Genomic DNA, 17,020 nt, shown 5'->3' with positions numbered 1-17,020 from the left:
CGGGATTGGCCGCGGGCGGGAAGAGCCACGCCCCTCTCGTCGCCCACCGGCACGCTCGTGTGCCAGGGGCCTCGAGGTGCCGCCGTCACCGCCGGGAGGTCCGCAGCTGTGGCTGCTGTCAGCCTGATTGCTGTCCCGTGAACAGTCACCGACGCGCGCTGGGGGGCACGCAGCTGGAAAGCAGCTTGCCAGAAAAGGAGCTGGGGGTGCTGGCGGACATCAGCTGAACGTGGGTCAGCGGTGACACTGATATCCCGGGCTGCGTGAGGCTGAGTGTTGCCAGCGTGCTGAGGGAGGTGATTTTTCCCTGCTGCTCAGCACTGGTGAGACCACGCTGGACTGGTGCGTCCCTCCTGTGAGGAAAGGCTGAGAGAGATGGGACTGCTCAGCCTGGAGAACAGGATCGCAGCACTGCAGGGGTTGGAAGGGACCTCTGGAAATTGTCGAGTCCAACTTGCTGCTAAAGCAGGTTCCATACGGCAGGTTACATTTCCTTACAGGAAATTTCTGAAAACAGCAACCCAGGATTAAACTTCTTCTACACTGCAGGCTGTTCCATACAACCTGAGGATAATCTGCCCTGTTAGTTAGCAAGCTACGTTTGGCTCCTCAGCCAAGGTCTGGATACACTCACACACATCTCTTTACAGCAGTAACATGTGGGTCATTAAGGTCTCGCAGTTGGACTTAGTTGCACAGTTATGGCAATTTATAACTTCAGTCTGATTTGACATTCTGGAAAACTTCTGGAGAAAGAAATAGGGGGAAAATGTTTTCTTCCCCTTTGAGGACTGACAGAGAGCTAGGGCTCTTCTCTGGAGTAGGTTCTGAGGAGACCTCATAATGGCCATCCACAACCTGAAGGGAACCTGAAGGAGAGCTGGGGAAGGGGTTTTAAAAGGGCATGTAGTAACAGGATGAGTGGAAATGGTATTTAAACTGGAAGAGAGTAGATTTAGACTAGATGTTAGGAAGAAATTCTTTACTGTGAGAGTGGTGAGACACTGGAACAGACATTGGTTGCCCAGAGAGGTAGTGGATGCTTCCTCTCTGAAGGCATGCAAGGCCAGGCTGGATGAGGCTTTGAGCAATCTGGTCTAGAGTGAGGCGTCCCGCCTACAGCAGGGTATTGGAACTAGGTGATCTTAAAGGTCCTTTCCAACCCAAACCATTCTATGATTCTATGAAAAATAAAGAAAGGAAGAAAGGAAGAAAGAAAGTTGCAGGAGGAGAAAGGGAGAACACCATTTCAAATGACAGCCAAGGTGGACCTGCCAAAGGCAGTGGGGGATAGCTCTGTGCAGAGTGGCCTCTTTGCCCAAGCAGTGGCTGAGGACAGCTGCATCACTTCCTGGGCCTGCCCCACAGCACCCAGCAGAGGAGTGCTTTGACAGCGAGCCGTCCTCACAGAGCCAAACCAGGACAAGGAGCCAGACACCCCCCTTCATGTGATGCCGTGAAGAGCCAACAGTATTGAACTAAGCTCAGCATGCCAAACTGTCCATGCGTTACAGATGAGAACACAAAGCTGCCACCTCACGTGGCAAACAAAGCAATTCAGAGAGGGCTGCCTCAAAATGACCCAGAGAAAGAAAATAAAGCAGAGGCAAGTGGAGGTGTTTTCAGGAGGGCTGGGCGTAGCAGAGTGGCAGAAGAACTCTCTTATTTCACAGATCATAGGTGACATTGTTGGGATTATAACTCAGAGAAGTGAAGCTAAAAGAGACCTAGTCCAACTGCCTTCCCAAAGCATGTCTAATTGCAATATCAGGTAGGTTGTGCAGGGATCTGCCTACAGCTTCAAGGCTGGAGAGTCACACCTTCTGTGACATCTCATATACCTTACATGCCATGGGCTCCAACCCTTGTCTCTGTATCCTCCTGCTGGGCACATGACAATAAACCAATCAGGAGAGTCCAGTGCCAGAGTAATGCTGCCATGTCATACTATCATAGAATCATGGAATCGTAGAATAACCTGGGTTGAAAAGGACCACAATGATCATCTAGTTTCAACTCCCCTGCTATGTGCAGGTCGCCAACCACCAGGCCAGGCTGCCCAGAGCCACATCCAGCCTGGCCTTGAATGCCTCCAGGGATGGGGCATCCACAGCCTCCTTGGGCAACCTGCCCCACCACTGCAGATACCAGCATGGTCCTGCTTCAGTGACACTGAGACTCCCAGCAGCTGCGCAGGGGGCAGGGATAGGGCGGGCTGGAGGGATTGGCTTGTTGGAGATGCTTGCCATCAGACATAGCACAGACAGCTTCAGTTGTCTGGGGGAGGCAGGGGCTGCTCCCACTGGACCAGCTCCTGGACCCCACACACTGCTCCGCTCTGCCAACACCGGCACCAGGCAGGAAATGGGCCAGAGGCTGAAACCCCCTTGGCAAGGTGGGTGTGGGCGGACAGCTGCATATCTGCAGACCTGGCTGTGTGGCTGGGATTCATACTAGCTAATGGAGGCATATTTTCAAGTAATCCCACTTCATTAGCAACTTTTCCAGGGCCTCGGTCTGTAATGAGTGAAACCCATTAGTCATCTGACAGCTCTAGTTATTCTGCATGTCAAGTCCTATCTCTTCATTTATATATCCAGACTGTTATGGCAAATTGGTGTGCTATGTGTACCCCTCCACCTACTCACTGCTAATTTAAAGGTTGTTATTTTTGGCTCGCAGTAATTGTGTGCATAAAAAGTTCACTTTCCTCCAGAAAATTTAAAAGGATCCAGAATGAGGGACTGAAAAAACTCTCCTTGCTATACCCCATTTGTCCAACATGGGGAAACTTTGTTTTCAGGTAATTCAACACAGGTAAGGTATCCTCCTATGAAGATTCTGTCTGGGTTTATGAATGGGTGAGCTGCAAAACTGTCATTGCTTTTGGCACAAATGATACACGGGGCATCCAGGAGCAGCTCACAAAGACAAGGAAGGGAAAAAAAAATAGAACACAGCCTTGCAATTCACAACCAACAGAGCATTACAATGATAGTAATTCCATGATTGAAAACACAAAACATTTGCTCACCAGGAAATTGGAATGGGTGAGGAAAACTGAAAGCAAAATACTGTCTCTTCACTAGACATTCCATGTCCATTTTAAAAATTAATTATCTGGAAATAAGGCATTTTTTCCTTTGTAGGTCTGTTTTGATATTTCTTCTAAAAAAAATACTGGCTTCTCAGCCAGCATTTATCAGAATAATTTTCAAGCAGCGGCAAGGCTGGTAGTAGCACCTCTAGGATTATGTAAAAGCAGAGGTGCACTTGATGAATTACTGTCCACCTTAGCCTCTCTTTGAATAATGCTATTATCTGTGCTCAATGCCAGTTGCAAGGGAAGCGGTATGTAAAATCAGAGTACTTTGGCTAATGGCAAAGTCAGAGTTTTCCCTGGGGTATGATTGCTTAAGCCATAAGTACACGTATTGGGAAGGTAATAGCTCTGGTTTCCAATCCCAGATTTGTTGTCATTTGATGGTATTAAAGGGTTTCTTTCAATGTCATTGCTAATTTATGGATGAAGAATGCATTACTGAAAAGCCTATATGAGGGTGGAAAAAAAAAAAGGACCATCAGTGAAAATAGTTATTTCTTGTTGGATTAGCTTAACCCACACATGTAAACCTAAGCAAAATCTGTGGCATTACAGTAGTTCTAGAGAACTGGTCTCAGCCCTGATTTAGGTCACAGACAGTCATTTATTGTCCTTAGATAAATCCCAGAGGGGACATTTACCCTTGTGGCCATCAGCAGGATTTGGTCCCAGCCCTGCATGGCTGGCTTTTGCTCGATGAAAGAAATCAGGGGGACATCACGAAAGCAGGCAGCGGGGAGGTCAAGAAAATAGAGACAAGCCAAAAAACATTTGAAGTGCCATTGCTATTGATAAAAACATAACCTAATCCCACAAATCTGTATTTGTAGGAAAAGGACATTTGGTTTGGTATTGGGAGTTTGTCAAGGTTTTTCACTAGATCAGCTAACACCATTAAAAATCAGCAGCTTTCAGACACACAAGCTCTTCTTCCTTGCTAAGAACAGTTTGACATCAGCTGCTCTGGATCTGATTGAATTAAGTTAATCATCTGGACAATTTGAGAAGAAATTTAGTCAGTGCTTACGAAATGCTCACTGCAGAGATTGTAGGAGACACAGGTGAATATTTTGTGTGGAATACCGATGTGTTTATAGGAAGGGAACAACTGTAATATATCTTAAAAGTTAGTGTATTCTTTGTGGTTGGGGTGTCTTCTTAGCCACTAGGTTCTTTACTACCAGCTTCACCTTCTGAAGGTGTTTTATATGGCCCTCTGAGTGTCTGTTCTAAGAAAAATATTCCTGTTTTCTGTTTGGTGCTTCTGTCTCTATGGTCTGGGGGTGTTAATTCTGGCAGCTAGCAGCAGCAGGTTTCCCCCATGCCATTTCCCCAAAGGCAGGGGTGCACCGGGAGGAGCATTCTGCTGTGTGCATCTGGGTGCTGCATCCCCTCTGCACTGGTGGCTGCGCATCTTGTGGCGTGAAAGGAATCACCCTTTTGGCAGCACCTAGGTAAGAGCTCAGCTGAGTAATTCAAGAGAGGCAGTAGTATTCCGCAGCGATGGTGTCTAAGAAATACCTGTATGATTAATAAGAATGGATTTTCAAGTCATTCGCTCTTCATAATGGCATTAGTCAGTCTGCAGGTATGTGCGTTTGTACAAACGCGGCCTTCCGATCTTCTGATAGCTTGCTCAGGAGCGTCATCTGGTGGTGGCGGCAGGGAAACATTATCACTCTGGAGCTCTCATTTCATCGAATCACAGAATGGTTTGGGCTGGAAGGGGCCTCAAAGCCCACCTCCTCCAAACCCCTGCCGTGGGCAGGGCTGCCCTCCAGCAGCTCAGGCTGCCCAGGGCTCCATCCAACCTGGTTTTGTAACCGGGGATGGGGCACCACAGCTTCTCTGGGCAGCAGCTCATCACACTGAGTGAAATATTTCTTCCTAACATAATCTAATAATTTCCCCACGGCTTCCTTCTTGTTGAAGCTGAACAAGCTCAGCTCCCTCTGTCTTTCTTCAGGAGAGGTGCTCCAGCCCTCTGATCATCTTCCTCTGTACCCTCTCCAACAGCTCCACATCTTTCTTGTGCTGAGGGACCCAAGCCTGGATGCAGTACTCTAGGTGGGGTTTTATAAGGGCAGAACAGAGGAAGAAAACCCCCTTCCTTGCCCTGCTGATCAGCCCTCTTGTGATGCAGCCCAGTGGCACACTGCTGGCTTATGTCCAGCTTTTCAAACCCCCAGGTCCTCCACAGGGCTGCTTTCAATGAGTTTTTCTCCCAATCTGTACACATATCTGTGGTTGCCATGAGCCAAAATGCAACATCTTGTATTCAGCCTTGTTGAAACTCATTAGATTCATGTGTGTCCATTTCTCAAGCCTGTCCAGGTCTCTCTGGATAGTATCTCTTCCTTCTGTTGTATCAACCACACCACTCAGCTTGGTGTCATCAGCAAACTTGCTGAGGGTACACTTGATCCCACTGCCTATGTCATTGATAAAGATGTTAATGAGTACTAATCCCAAGACAGACCCCTGGTGGGCAATACCCATGACAGACCTCCACCTGAACATAAAGCCAGCACTAGCTGAGCTGGGTGAATGCCAAACAAGAAGCACCACGCAGGGTTATGATGACACCTATGCCTGGTTGGGCACAAATCTCTGAGGGACAAAGGACACAGCTTTGCTCTCTCCCTTCAGCCCAGGGAGGCAGGGAATGAACTCTTTAGCCCAGGTGCTCCAGCAGCATTGCTCACTATAAATTTTTTTTCCCAGTGACTAAGGTTGGTTCCAAAGCTTGGAAACCTGCAGAAGCATGTTCCCAAAGCTACTTATGGACATAGCTTTGTAGTCCATTGGACTTGCTGGCCAGCCCACTCCCTGGAAGGCCTACATGGGGAAACATGCAGAATAACAGGGGGGAGGGGCAGAGAGCCCTGCTGTTTGTAGACAAGCAGGCTGCAGCAAACCTTACCCCAGCCTTCAAGACTGGCTTTCTGTCCCCAGTAATGTCAAATCAATTTGCTTTTCTCAAGCAAATTTACAGCAAAAGCATGTTTATGGAGAATTACTCACACTTCACCCCACAGTGTGTCAGGACCTCAAGACTCAGAGAAGCACACAGCAGCTTAGGAAAGGATGGGGAGTGAATACCCCCTGCCCTTCCTGACTTAGCCATTAGCCTGGAGCTTTTCATCCTCAAAGATGAAGGTTTTTCTGATTACCTGATCTTCATGAAAAGGCATTTGTGCCTGCAGACTATTTGAAAGCAATAGATAAAATATTAATGCCAGAGAGAAGCAAACTTTTACTTGACAGTTGGTTAGAGTAGGGCTGCCCTTGCCATACTTGCCATGGGGAGGAAAGCAGTGGCAAGCATTCCCAGCATTCTGCTCCTCTGGAGATGACAGTATGGAGAGATGGAGAGCAAAAGCTGCAGTCAGTGTTGCTATAGACCATCTTCTCCCATGTGCATGTAGGTGTGGAATAGGGAAGAAATGGAGGCAGGGGGCAGGATGCTGGCTCCAAGAGCTTTGCATCAGTTTATCTAAATATTTAAGTCACGTTTAGCATCACTGTTTCTGTAGGTAGTCACTGATAAGGCCACTACCTCTCCTCCAGATAAACAAGAGACATTGCAGACCTGTGTCATTTTTACTCCTGCTAACCATGGTGCCACAGGCATCGCAGGTTTGAGAAATCCACTGGATTTTTTATGACACTTCACAAAATCAACCAAGAACTTGGGTTTACCTTCTGCAGTTTAAAATACAGCTTGAAGTTTGGCAGTTCAGCTACTGCATGGGTTGAACAGTTGACATTTACACCTCCAGGCTCTTTGGAAGGACGTGGTCCTGAAAGGGATTGAGGCATGGTTAAGATGCACTGGAAGGTGAAGGATGAGGCAACAGAAGAGACAACTTCTTGCATACACATGCTACAGAAATTAAGAGGATCTTAGCCACTGTGGGAAAGCGCTGGGTTGGATCTCTATTGCAAACATCTCTGAACAAGTGCTGGCAGGGGGATAAAAGAAATCAGGGTTTATGGGGCCTTGGAAGAAGACTGCTGCTCTGAACATGAGACAAGGCCTTGGCAAAGGTGAGAGCCCACCTCTGCCAAAGCTTGGGTGGTTCCAGCCCCAAAAGGGAGGAAGATCTCACAGTCTTCACTGTCACCTCAGGCTATGCTTATGCTGCTGGACTAATTCCTAGCTTAGCTGCTGAACAGCACTTCTGAGCACAACCCCTGTCTGCTCTGACAGCAGGCGTACCATGCAGGCATTGACATGATAACTACTCAGTGAAGACAATCAAGAATCCAAAGCTTGGACTTACTCCCTACTCCTCCTGCACTTAGCAAGTGTAGACACACCTACTGTCTTCTTAAGGAAGCTGGGAAGGAAGTGCTATCCTGCAAAGGCTCTCACAAGCCAACACAGTGTTGCAAAACTCAGAAGAAAAAGCAGAAAAGGCAGATGGCAGGTGAAACGCTTTTTTGTTTGGTTTTTTGTTCTTACTGTTTGACAGAGGTAGAAAAGTTATCTGGACAGAAGCATACACTGTCCTTGAGCAGTGTGGAACCATACTGGCTAGCTTCTCTGGACACGTGTCCTCCAGGATGACATTAAGATGGGGCATCCTGACTTTTAAGAATTCTGGCTTTTTTTTAATTTTCTCTTTGGACCCTGGCTTTGTTGTAAGACAATTTCCGAGGGCAATCTTGGGCAGCTCAGCAGTGCAGAACTGACTGAGTTGAGAGTGCACCCATCCATTCTGGCCTTGTCTGCTGTGATAGACGTTAGGTCCCACTTCAGAGGGGAGCAGGGGGTGTTAGGTTTTACTGAATGATTGTGCCTATTGATTTGTGTTTATTAGTCCCATTATTTCTATTACACAATTGCTTCAGCTGTCATCCATAACTCAACTCTGCCTGGCTGATGTGAGTAATAAGCCACTCTGCCCTCCAATTCCAGCAAATGGTCTGTCCGTGATGGGCGTTTATTTTCCAGATACATAGACAAAATACAGTTGGGGTGCTGGAGGTGGAAGGCACAAGCTGGCTCTTTGCCAAGCATAGAGCATACGGCCGAGCCATTAGCACTGCTCTTGCAGTATTTGGCAGAGCAGGGTGAAGCCAAAAGTTTGGATGCTCCTTCTGAGATCTGGCCACTGCAGTGTTAGTTAGGACTGGTATCACCTGTGCACCTCCTCATTACTAAGTCCTGTTAGAGGATTAACTTGACTGTGCTTCAGCAGCTTATTTTCATTTCAGAAGGATGGTGAATTGTTTAGCAGCTGTACAATCAGGAAATGCTGTTGGAGGAGCCAGGTGTTGTCTGAACTGAAATTACTACTTCATGCATGCAGGGGGATTCTGTTTCTTGGAACTGCCACAGTCCCCACATCACTAAAGGGCCAGAGATCGCATCCTGACATCTTTAGTGAAGATGCTGACAGAGACATTATGTGTCTCTGTGCCATTCCGTTTTAAATCCTTTTTTCCCCAGGCAGACCATGTGAACATGACAGGCTGTTTCCATATTCTCTAATGGAGGTTTTCTTCCCACAAGCAAGTCTTATGCCCCTTGTTTTATTAAGTCTGATACAAGATGCCATACAAAGATCTCTGTATTCCCACAGGAATGAGAGCGATCCTCTGTACTAACTTGAAGGCTTTCTGATCTCCTTACAAACACGCTGTTTTCAGCATATTCTCTCTTTCAGAAAACTATCCTCTCCAGACATTTTGAGATAAGAAAGGAGACTTTTTTTTCACAGTTTATATTGTCACATAGGCAAAGACTCACAAGGATTTCCAAACTACAAACCTACTTAGAAAAGGGCAAATTAAGTTCATCCAGGGGATGAACCGGCATCATTTGTACCATTTGCTTCCTCAGACCCCTCATACACATACCTTAAAGTTATCGCACACATGCAACAGGCAATTAGGTCTTAAACAAGCTCCACTTTTCCCAGATGAGCTGAGTTTGGAATCCATATCAGACAGGACTGAACAATAAGCATGTCAGTTAGGTAAAGGGATAAGGACAACGGGGACTCTACCACAACAGTTCTTGTTAATAGAGCAAGGAATATCTTTACAAAATGTTCCTTTTAGGTCCTTTTTTCATTGACATTCACCAACAGGGAATTAAGCATGTAAAACTTTACCTGGCATTCAGCATCTCATAATCCCTAGATCTGAATGCCTAGCAGGTACGTGCAGGGATCCCCTCCAGAGACTTGTGGCCATTTTAGAAAAGCTGGTGAGGAGTATGCTGGTTCATGAGGCACAGCTGAAATTTCTGCTCCTGCCTCTGGGCTTTTTAAAGAAGGATGAAGATAGTAACATTTCCATGAGAGGGCATAGAGAGTCGTGTTTCTATATAAACTAACCAACGTTCCTGGTCTGTACACTTCTTTTTCTTGAAAATTACACATTTTTGGCTATTTTAGCAAAGGAAAACATTGTCAAGTATTTTATTGATGGTAATTGTGAAAGGCAGAATCTGTCACAGAAAACCTGTACCAATGATGCCATCCAGTGGCCAGCACATTTGTCATTGCTAATAAGCTCTGAATTCACCAAAACAGGCACCAACTCCCATGTCCAACTCGTGCACGGTTTTATAATCATTCACATTGCATTTTTTTCCCCTTGATTGTATCAGCACCGATGTTTGTCCTGAAAACATCCTACAAAGATCACTGAACAAGCCCAGCTCCTCCAACGAGCTCAGGTTCCACACAGGAACACTCAAAATTCAACCTGTGTTTCTGAGAGTGTTGTCCAAATGTTTCTTGAACTCCAGAACATGTTTGTGTGAAGGACTTACAGTGGGTCACCAGTGGATTGTCCCACACTGGGGACATCTTGCCCTCCTTCCAGAGAAAGGAAAGCAAGCAAAAAGGTGGTCTGGAAATTTTCTACTCTCAGATGGGAAGCACTTCAATTTTTCCATGCATCACAAGGATGAGGAGCTCTGGCTTGGTTGACTGGGACAGTCTGGCTGCTGCCTGATGTCCCAGGCACAGATGAGAAGTTCAGCATGTAGAGGCATGCAATGAAGTGAAAGCAAGGAGGGTGGTGGTTGAAAGAGAGAAGCTGAAACCATCTCATGGCACCAGCAGCAACCCAGGGCCAGGCACAATTGGAATATGAGACCTGAAAATCCTGCATGCCTGTTGTGTCCAGCTGAGGCTGCAGGGAATATTCATAGTAAGTATTTGGATCTGGAAATGTCTGGCTGCATTGCACCTGCCCACAATGAACAGCTCATTCCATATGATAAGCAAAGGCTGCTGCTGCCCCACAGACCTCATGGCATGATTGCACGTGGCATTACTCCTTAGCCAGGTTATAGTCAGAGTGATCCAGGCTCGGAAATCCCCGCTGTTAAATATGTGCATGTTAGCCCAGACCTTACTGACAGGTCTGGATTAGGCACTAACTATGCATGTAGTTTGGAACGGGTGCTAATCTCCAGCAGCTGGCTGCAGCAGCCTCTTCTTCCTCTGCAGCCGCAGGCACATTGGCGTATCTGAGTGTTTTGGAGCCATGTGATGCAGTGGGCCGCATGCCAGGAGGCTGAAATCACTCCAGCTCAGGAAGCTTACAGGGACCGTCCCGCCAGGCCCACGTGCCCACTGCAGGTCCTCAATGGCAGCACGCTGTGCTGTGTGCTGACAGCGCTGGATGCGGTTCAACACAGGCACGGGTTTCAGCAGATGCTGTAGCCTGTTCCAGAACAGCTACGAGGCTTGGCCCTGGGACAGAGCCACGGGCTGGCTTTTCAAAGTCTCAAACAGCTTATAAATGAACAGAAGGGGACTTTTTCTGTCCACCAAAACCAACAGTCGTAATACCTGAGTCCCAGCCAGGAACTTGTATATCTGCTCTGGCCACATTTTGTGAAAGCATTCTGGATCATACAAACCCAGAGAGCCGACGATCGCCCTTCACACGTGCTGGGTGCAAAGTCTGCAGGCCTCTTCCTGTGGTGCACTTTGTGCTTTTGGCAGGCAGGAGATGTTTACTGATCTGTGGAAAGAAATCCTAATGGATGCAAAGGTGATCACATAAATATTAATTATGCAGTAGTGTAGCAACTGCATTACAATACCTGGCTAATGGGCTTTGCAGCTGTATTCCCACTTATTCATTATTTGTATTAAAATAGCACCCAGGAGTCTCTTTTCACTGACTGCCGCATGAACCTATGCTCCCTGAGTCGTGTTTCTAATTTGTAAAGGAACTCAGTCACTCCCAGATCACCTTGTGTCCTGGGAGAATAAATCATGCCTATACAGCTCCTAATCAAACACATCTTTGTTATCTTGGAGACCTGCCTAGATATATTCCAACACGTTTGGCAAGTTTGATTTCCCACTGCAGAATGTCATAATTTACCCTCCCACAGCATTTAGGTAGGTTCTAATTGTATATTAATTAGTGTTTTCATTGTGCTTTTGTACTGAATCAGATGATTACCCAGCACAGATGAGTTAAGCAAAATAAAGAAATAAATAAAAACCTCCATTCTTTGGTACAGACACCTGTTGTGTAATTAAAATGTAAATATTAAAGAGAGTGCCAAACAGTTTCCATCAGGAAGCACTGAAAAGTACATCCGTATGAAACTGCTTGGGAAGCTACTTCTAGGATATGCTCATCTGGGTCAGGATTGAAAATCAACTTCGTATCAAGTCAAATTAAAAGTTTAATTACAACTACAAGTGCTTCACAGAGAAACTCCTAGCTACAAATATACGATTAGGCATTTCTTTTTCTGTGCTTTAAAAGAAATCCTTACAAAACCATTCTGGTTATATGATGTAATGTACAAAAAGGCACGGCTTCCACACAGAGGCCCAATTAGTGCAGGCCATGATGCAGGAGCTCATGAGGAGGGAGAGCTGGAGGCACGGCTGTTTGCCATAACCAGGGTGAAGGACTCACCGGACTTTGCTCTGCCCAACGTTGGCCGTGCCAACGCGTTCCTGTGAGAGCAGCAAACCTCATTTTGCTGCGGCAACCCCAGCAACAGCCCTCCATCTTGCCTGCACTCAGCTTTCTGCCCTGAAAAAATAAACAAACAATGCATCAGCAGACAGATCTTGAATAGAAGCAGTGAATGGCTGCAGCGATTTGCAGCGACAAGCACTGCACTGGGTACAAAGGTCTTCATCAGCTCTTACACAACCTCTCCTCTGAGTCTCGTGTTTCAGAGTTGCTCAGCTTCTATAGCAATGGAAGGTCAGAGACTACAGCAGATTACCTCAGTTCAGCCATTGAAAGCAAGTGTTATTTTTAATCTTGTACGCTCCATTTAAAGGATTTCCAGGCTGGCACTACTTTAATTACACAAATGTTACGGTTATCAGCACAACCACCCCTTAATTGGCAGGCTTTTCACTAGGGAGCCACCATCACAAAGTTTCTAGTGAAATAACTTTTAATAATTGCACTTGTCAACTTCAAAATGCTCTACAAACACTAACTGACTTAATTACCTCTCCCAGAGTCCCTTAGAGGCAGGGAAGTGTCATTACCCACACGTAAGCAAATGGAAAGTCTTGAATGACACATGACGTCTTCCTCAGGACAAGGCAAAGGCTTGGACTTTGGTGTTCAGTGCTTTTTGAGATGCAGTGGAGTAACCTTAACGGTAGGGAACAGCAGCTCCAGGACCCTTTCAGGAGCAGTTAGAGGCCAGAGGGGGTGTCTCAAAATCTCTCAGATGGCGTTAAGACGTCAGTGCTGAACGCGGTGACAAAGCACACATTAGAGAGGAGATTCCAGCATCTAGGCCATGGGATCTCAAGGGAGAACAAACGGTGAGTCACAAGCTTTTTCCAGACCTTTCACAGTGCAGAATAACAATCCAGATGCAGTACAGCGCTCTCCTTTCTGAGTAAGCCTGCAAAGAAAGATGTATCTTGTGCTCTCTGTTCACTAGGTTACTGCCAAATGTTGCAAATCCTCACTGGTGCCACAGCACAAGGTCACACCAACACTGGAAATGCAGCTTCCACTTTCCACAGAGAGCCTTTAAATGAAAAGACCATGCAACCTGCCCATTATAGCATTGGGAAACCACTGCTCATCATCTTTGCAGAGCGGGAAGAATGAGATAAGAAGAACCAAAGAGCTGCTCCAGGAACAGGAGGAAGGAACACTGACCCAGCCCCGCTGGCATTCTTCACCTTCAGAGCCAGAGGTTGCAGAGAAGAGACAGCTGTCTGCTCTCCTGCATGCTGGGGTAGGCACACCCGTACTTAGCTCACCTGCAGTCTTCCCTTCACATACACATATTCAGGGTCCTTACCGGCCTACAGATAGGATCATTCATCAAAATTCATTCTGTTTCTATTTGTTTTTCTTAATATAAGTAAATAAACATTAAAAAAAAACAAAACCAGATTCATGGACAGTGATCACGATGGGTGAGCACCTATGCTCAGGAGATCTGCAGTGATACCGATGATTACAATGTTAGTTGCTCTCTGCATTTCTCCATGAGAGTCACCCCAAGTAAAAATACTACGTTTGCACAGAGGTATGGCTGCCACGGGAATTTCAACCCTAAAAATGCCTCTAATTTTCTAATCCATGTAAAATCCTGATCAGAATGCATGTTAATCTGTTGGAGGGGCCTTACTCTCAATATATGACATATTGGTACAGTACATAAGGGCTTGGGATTTTTTGTTTCTGTGCACATTTTGCATAGAAGTTGATGAGCTCCTATGTAGATTAGACTTCTATTAACTTACATTACACAACAATTAATTAATTTGTCATTTAAGCAAGCAAATTAGGAAATAACCAAGATTCCCTTGGATCCTAGCCCCTCAGAAATAATGTCTCCCATTATGCAGCATGAGCAACCTTTTTGATCATCACTGCTTCAATTTCCTGCTAGAACAGACGTGCCTTGCAGATAACTGCAGAATGGTGTCAGTAGGCAAAGCCATGTGTCTGCCCAGCCTTAAGTCCATCCCTCATACTTTCTTCACCTGCCCTGAGCTCCAAGTCAGCTCTCACTATCACCATTTTACCTATCTATAAAAATGCATCCAGGCCCAAGGTCTGGACTTCTTCCAAGCCAGGACAGTAAAACTATGTCACGGGGCAAAGGGAGTTGGCAAACAAAGAGTTGTAAGAAATAACACACTCTTTCTCACATCGCCAGATCTTGCAGATCGTACTGCAGTTTGTGCTATCAAAGGTTAGCATTGCACTTGTTTTCTCCTTTGGCACTGATATGTCAAACAGTAAAATAAGTTACTGCTACGAAGCACCCTGTTCAGCTTCTTTGTGGTTTTGTTTTTTCCCCCACAAAATCTCTTCCCTAACAGTGAGATGTAATAAAGTTACAAGCAAGCATGAGGGAGAAAGCAAAAACAAAAAATCTTCTTGTATAAGATTCCTGAGAAAGAGCACACCTGTAAGATAATACTATTTTATTTCTATTGCACTAGTGAAAGAAAAGAGTAACAGAAAACACTCCAAAAGGTGAGGCCATGACCTAGATAAGATTACTGATCTATTTCTGTATGTGCCACACAAACTCTTGTTCATTAGCTCTCTAAATCTGCCTCTCTTCTTTAGCCTTCCACTGTTGATCTGTTCACCATGCTGTCTCCTAGTATCCTTGGTAGCTGCCTTCTGTTTAACTCAGTCATGAGGTATCTCAGAGCTCAGGCTTTTTCCACATGTAAGTGTTTGTTACTGATGCCTTATGTGATCTCTGAAATAACTTCCTAGAATCAATTTACTTAACATATTAAGAGGCCTATCACGTGTGGTTCTTTGCCATCCGTTTGTCCTACAAAGAAAGGCTTGCTCAGCCTGGAGAACAGAAGGCTCCAAGGAGACCTCATTGCCAACTTTCAGTGCCTAAAGGGAGCTTATAAGCAGGAGGGAAATCAATCTTTTACATAGGTTGTTAGCGACAGGATAAAGGGGAACAGTTTTAAACTGAAAGAAGGGAGATTTAGATTAAATGTTGGGGAAATTTCTTGCTGAGAAGGCGGTGAGGCACTGGCACAGCTGCTCAGAGAAGCTGTGGTGCCCCATCCCTGAAGGCATTCAAGGCCAGGTTGGAGGAGCCCTGGGCAGCTGAGCTGGTGGGGGCCAGCCCTGCCTAAGGCAGAGGTTGGGGCAGCATGGGCTCTGAGCTCCCTTCCAACCCAAACCATTCTGTGATTATGATTCTATATTCACAGATGTGGATATGTAGATATATATAGATAATATAGATAAGTGGAGATATGAAGGTGAGCAGTACTTGAAAACTTAACTCCAGAAAGGAAGGAATAAACCTATCTGGTAAAAAGAGTTGGATTTGGAGACTGGCCTAAAAATAAGGGAAAGTACTACAGCACAGCACTCAAGATGTCCCCCTTAATGAAAGGGCATTGGAAAAAAAAAAAAAACAAACCAAAAAACAGATAATGATACAAGACATTATGGATGACAGAAAATAAATTGAGACACTGCTATCCTACCATGTTTACAAATCATAAAAAAGAAACAAATTACACGTGTCCTGCGGGCACTGACATCTTTCTTTTTGATCTAGCAGGCATTCAGGATGTTGTGCCATGCACACAAACTCGTTTGCTCACCGCTAATTTGCAGAGCCTCCACTCTCCAGGAGCATCAAGAACAAACTCCAGGGAGCTGAACCACTCATGATGCCAAGATGCTTCCCAGATAGGAAGCGGTCCAGGATTCTTTCCAGGATTAAGCAAGCACTTCTGTCTCTCAGAGAAAAACTCTCCATGTATTTTCTTCTCTGTATTTTTTTGTTGTTGTGTCAGTAGTTTTGGGTTCAGTTCCATGACTAACGGGGCAAGGGGACCCGTGGATCCTTGCTCTAGGAGAGGGGAAAGGGGGAAAAGGGGAAAGGCAGGGAGATGGGCCTGAAAACAAAACAGCAGCAATGAGTTAAGGAAGAAGAGCAATTCACTAAGTATGATATTGGAATGAAAGATAATAAATACAGTATACATAATAATACTTGCTTTTAGTTCTCACTGCTCAAGCCTGTTATCAGTAGACCACAAATAACATGAGTCTCCCTACACTGAGTGTGCTTTGCTCGAGTGTAACTGGCGAGTTCTCCCCTCGTCCTTATCTCAACCCACAAGCCTTCTTTCATCACAACTTCTCCCACATTCATAGAATGGCCTGGGTTGAAAAGGACCACAATGATCATCCAGTTTCAACCCCCCTGCTGTGTGCAGGGTCACCAACCAGCAGACCAGGCTGCCCAGAGCCACATCCAGCCTGGCCTTGAATGCCTCCAGGGATGGGGCATCCACAGCCTCCTTGGGCAACCTGTTCCAGTGCGTCACCACCCTCTGAGTGAAAAAATTCCTCCTGGTATCTAACGTAGATCTCCCCTGTCTCAGTGTTAAACCATTCCCCCTCGTCCTATCACTATCCACCCTCATAAACAGTCGCTCCCCCTTCTGTTTATAGGCTCCCTTCAAGTATTGGAAGGTCACAACGAGGTCTCCCCACCACAGTCCCTTCAGGCACCCAACAGAGGAACCTGAGATAAACAACCGACAGAGGTAACGGCCATAGCACAAAACACGCCATACCACAGCACAACAACTACGGAGCACAGCGGTTACACAACCGCCGCTACAACCACACCCCCGCGCGCGCCCGATGGTTGGAGGCGGCTCGCTTGCCCATTGGCCCAGGAGACGGCGCCGCTGATTGGCTCTCCCTCAGCAACGCCCGCCGTTCCTCTTGATTGACAGAGCCTCGCACTGTAGTTTCGCGAGAAGACCAGAGAGCGCGCTGTGATTGGCCGCAGTGCTGACGGCCGCGCTATATAAGCCCCGAGGGAGAGGCGGGCATGTTAGCCCTTGGGCGCTCGTAGGCGGGTGTGTGACTGCGCGCCCTCTCCGGCCGCTGCGGGAACATGGCGACGCTGAAGGC

The 17,020-nt window shown here is 46.3% G+C and overlaps 2 long non-coding RNA genes across 3 annotated transcripts; one reads left to right on the top strand and one right to left on the bottom strand.

Moving 5' to 3' along the window:
* Nucleotides 1-9,521: 9,521 nt before the first annotated feature.
* LOC104914158 lies at nucleotides 9,522-17,014 on the bottom strand. 2 transcript variants are annotated; one of them, XR_002120013.1, is made up of 4 exons: nucleotides 16,675-17,014; nucleotides 12,571-12,977; nucleotides 12,017-12,136; nucleotides 9,522-11,113 (listed from the first exon to the last, which is right to left on the bottom strand). It is a non-coding gene; the product is annotated as an uncharacterized LOC104914158 (long non-coding RNA). The 2 variants fall into 2 exon arrangements; XR_795845.2 differs by lacking the exon at nucleotides 16,675-17,014 and adding an exon at nucleotides 15,691-16,314.
* On the top strand, nucleotides 12,805-13,478 carry LOC116217422. Its single transcript, XR_004161944.1, has 2 exons — nucleotides 12,805-12,894; nucleotides 13,017-13,478. It is a non-coding gene; the product is annotated as an uncharacterized LOC116217422 (long non-coding RNA).
* Nucleotides 17,015-17,020: the final 6 nt, after the last annotated feature.

This window comes from Meleagris gallopavo, chromosome 1 (assembly GCF_000146605.3).
Source record: "Meleagris gallopavo isolate NT-WF06-2002-E0010 breed Aviagen turkey brand Nicholas breeding stock chromosome 1, Turkey_5.1, whole genome shotgun sequence".
In the NCBI taxonomy this organism is placed as follows: domain Eukaryota; kingdom Metazoa; phylum Chordata; class Aves; order Galliformes; family Phasianidae; genus Meleagris; species Meleagris gallopavo.
Note: the sequence above shows the minus strand (reverse complement) of the source record. Positions and strands in the feature narration are given on the sequence as shown.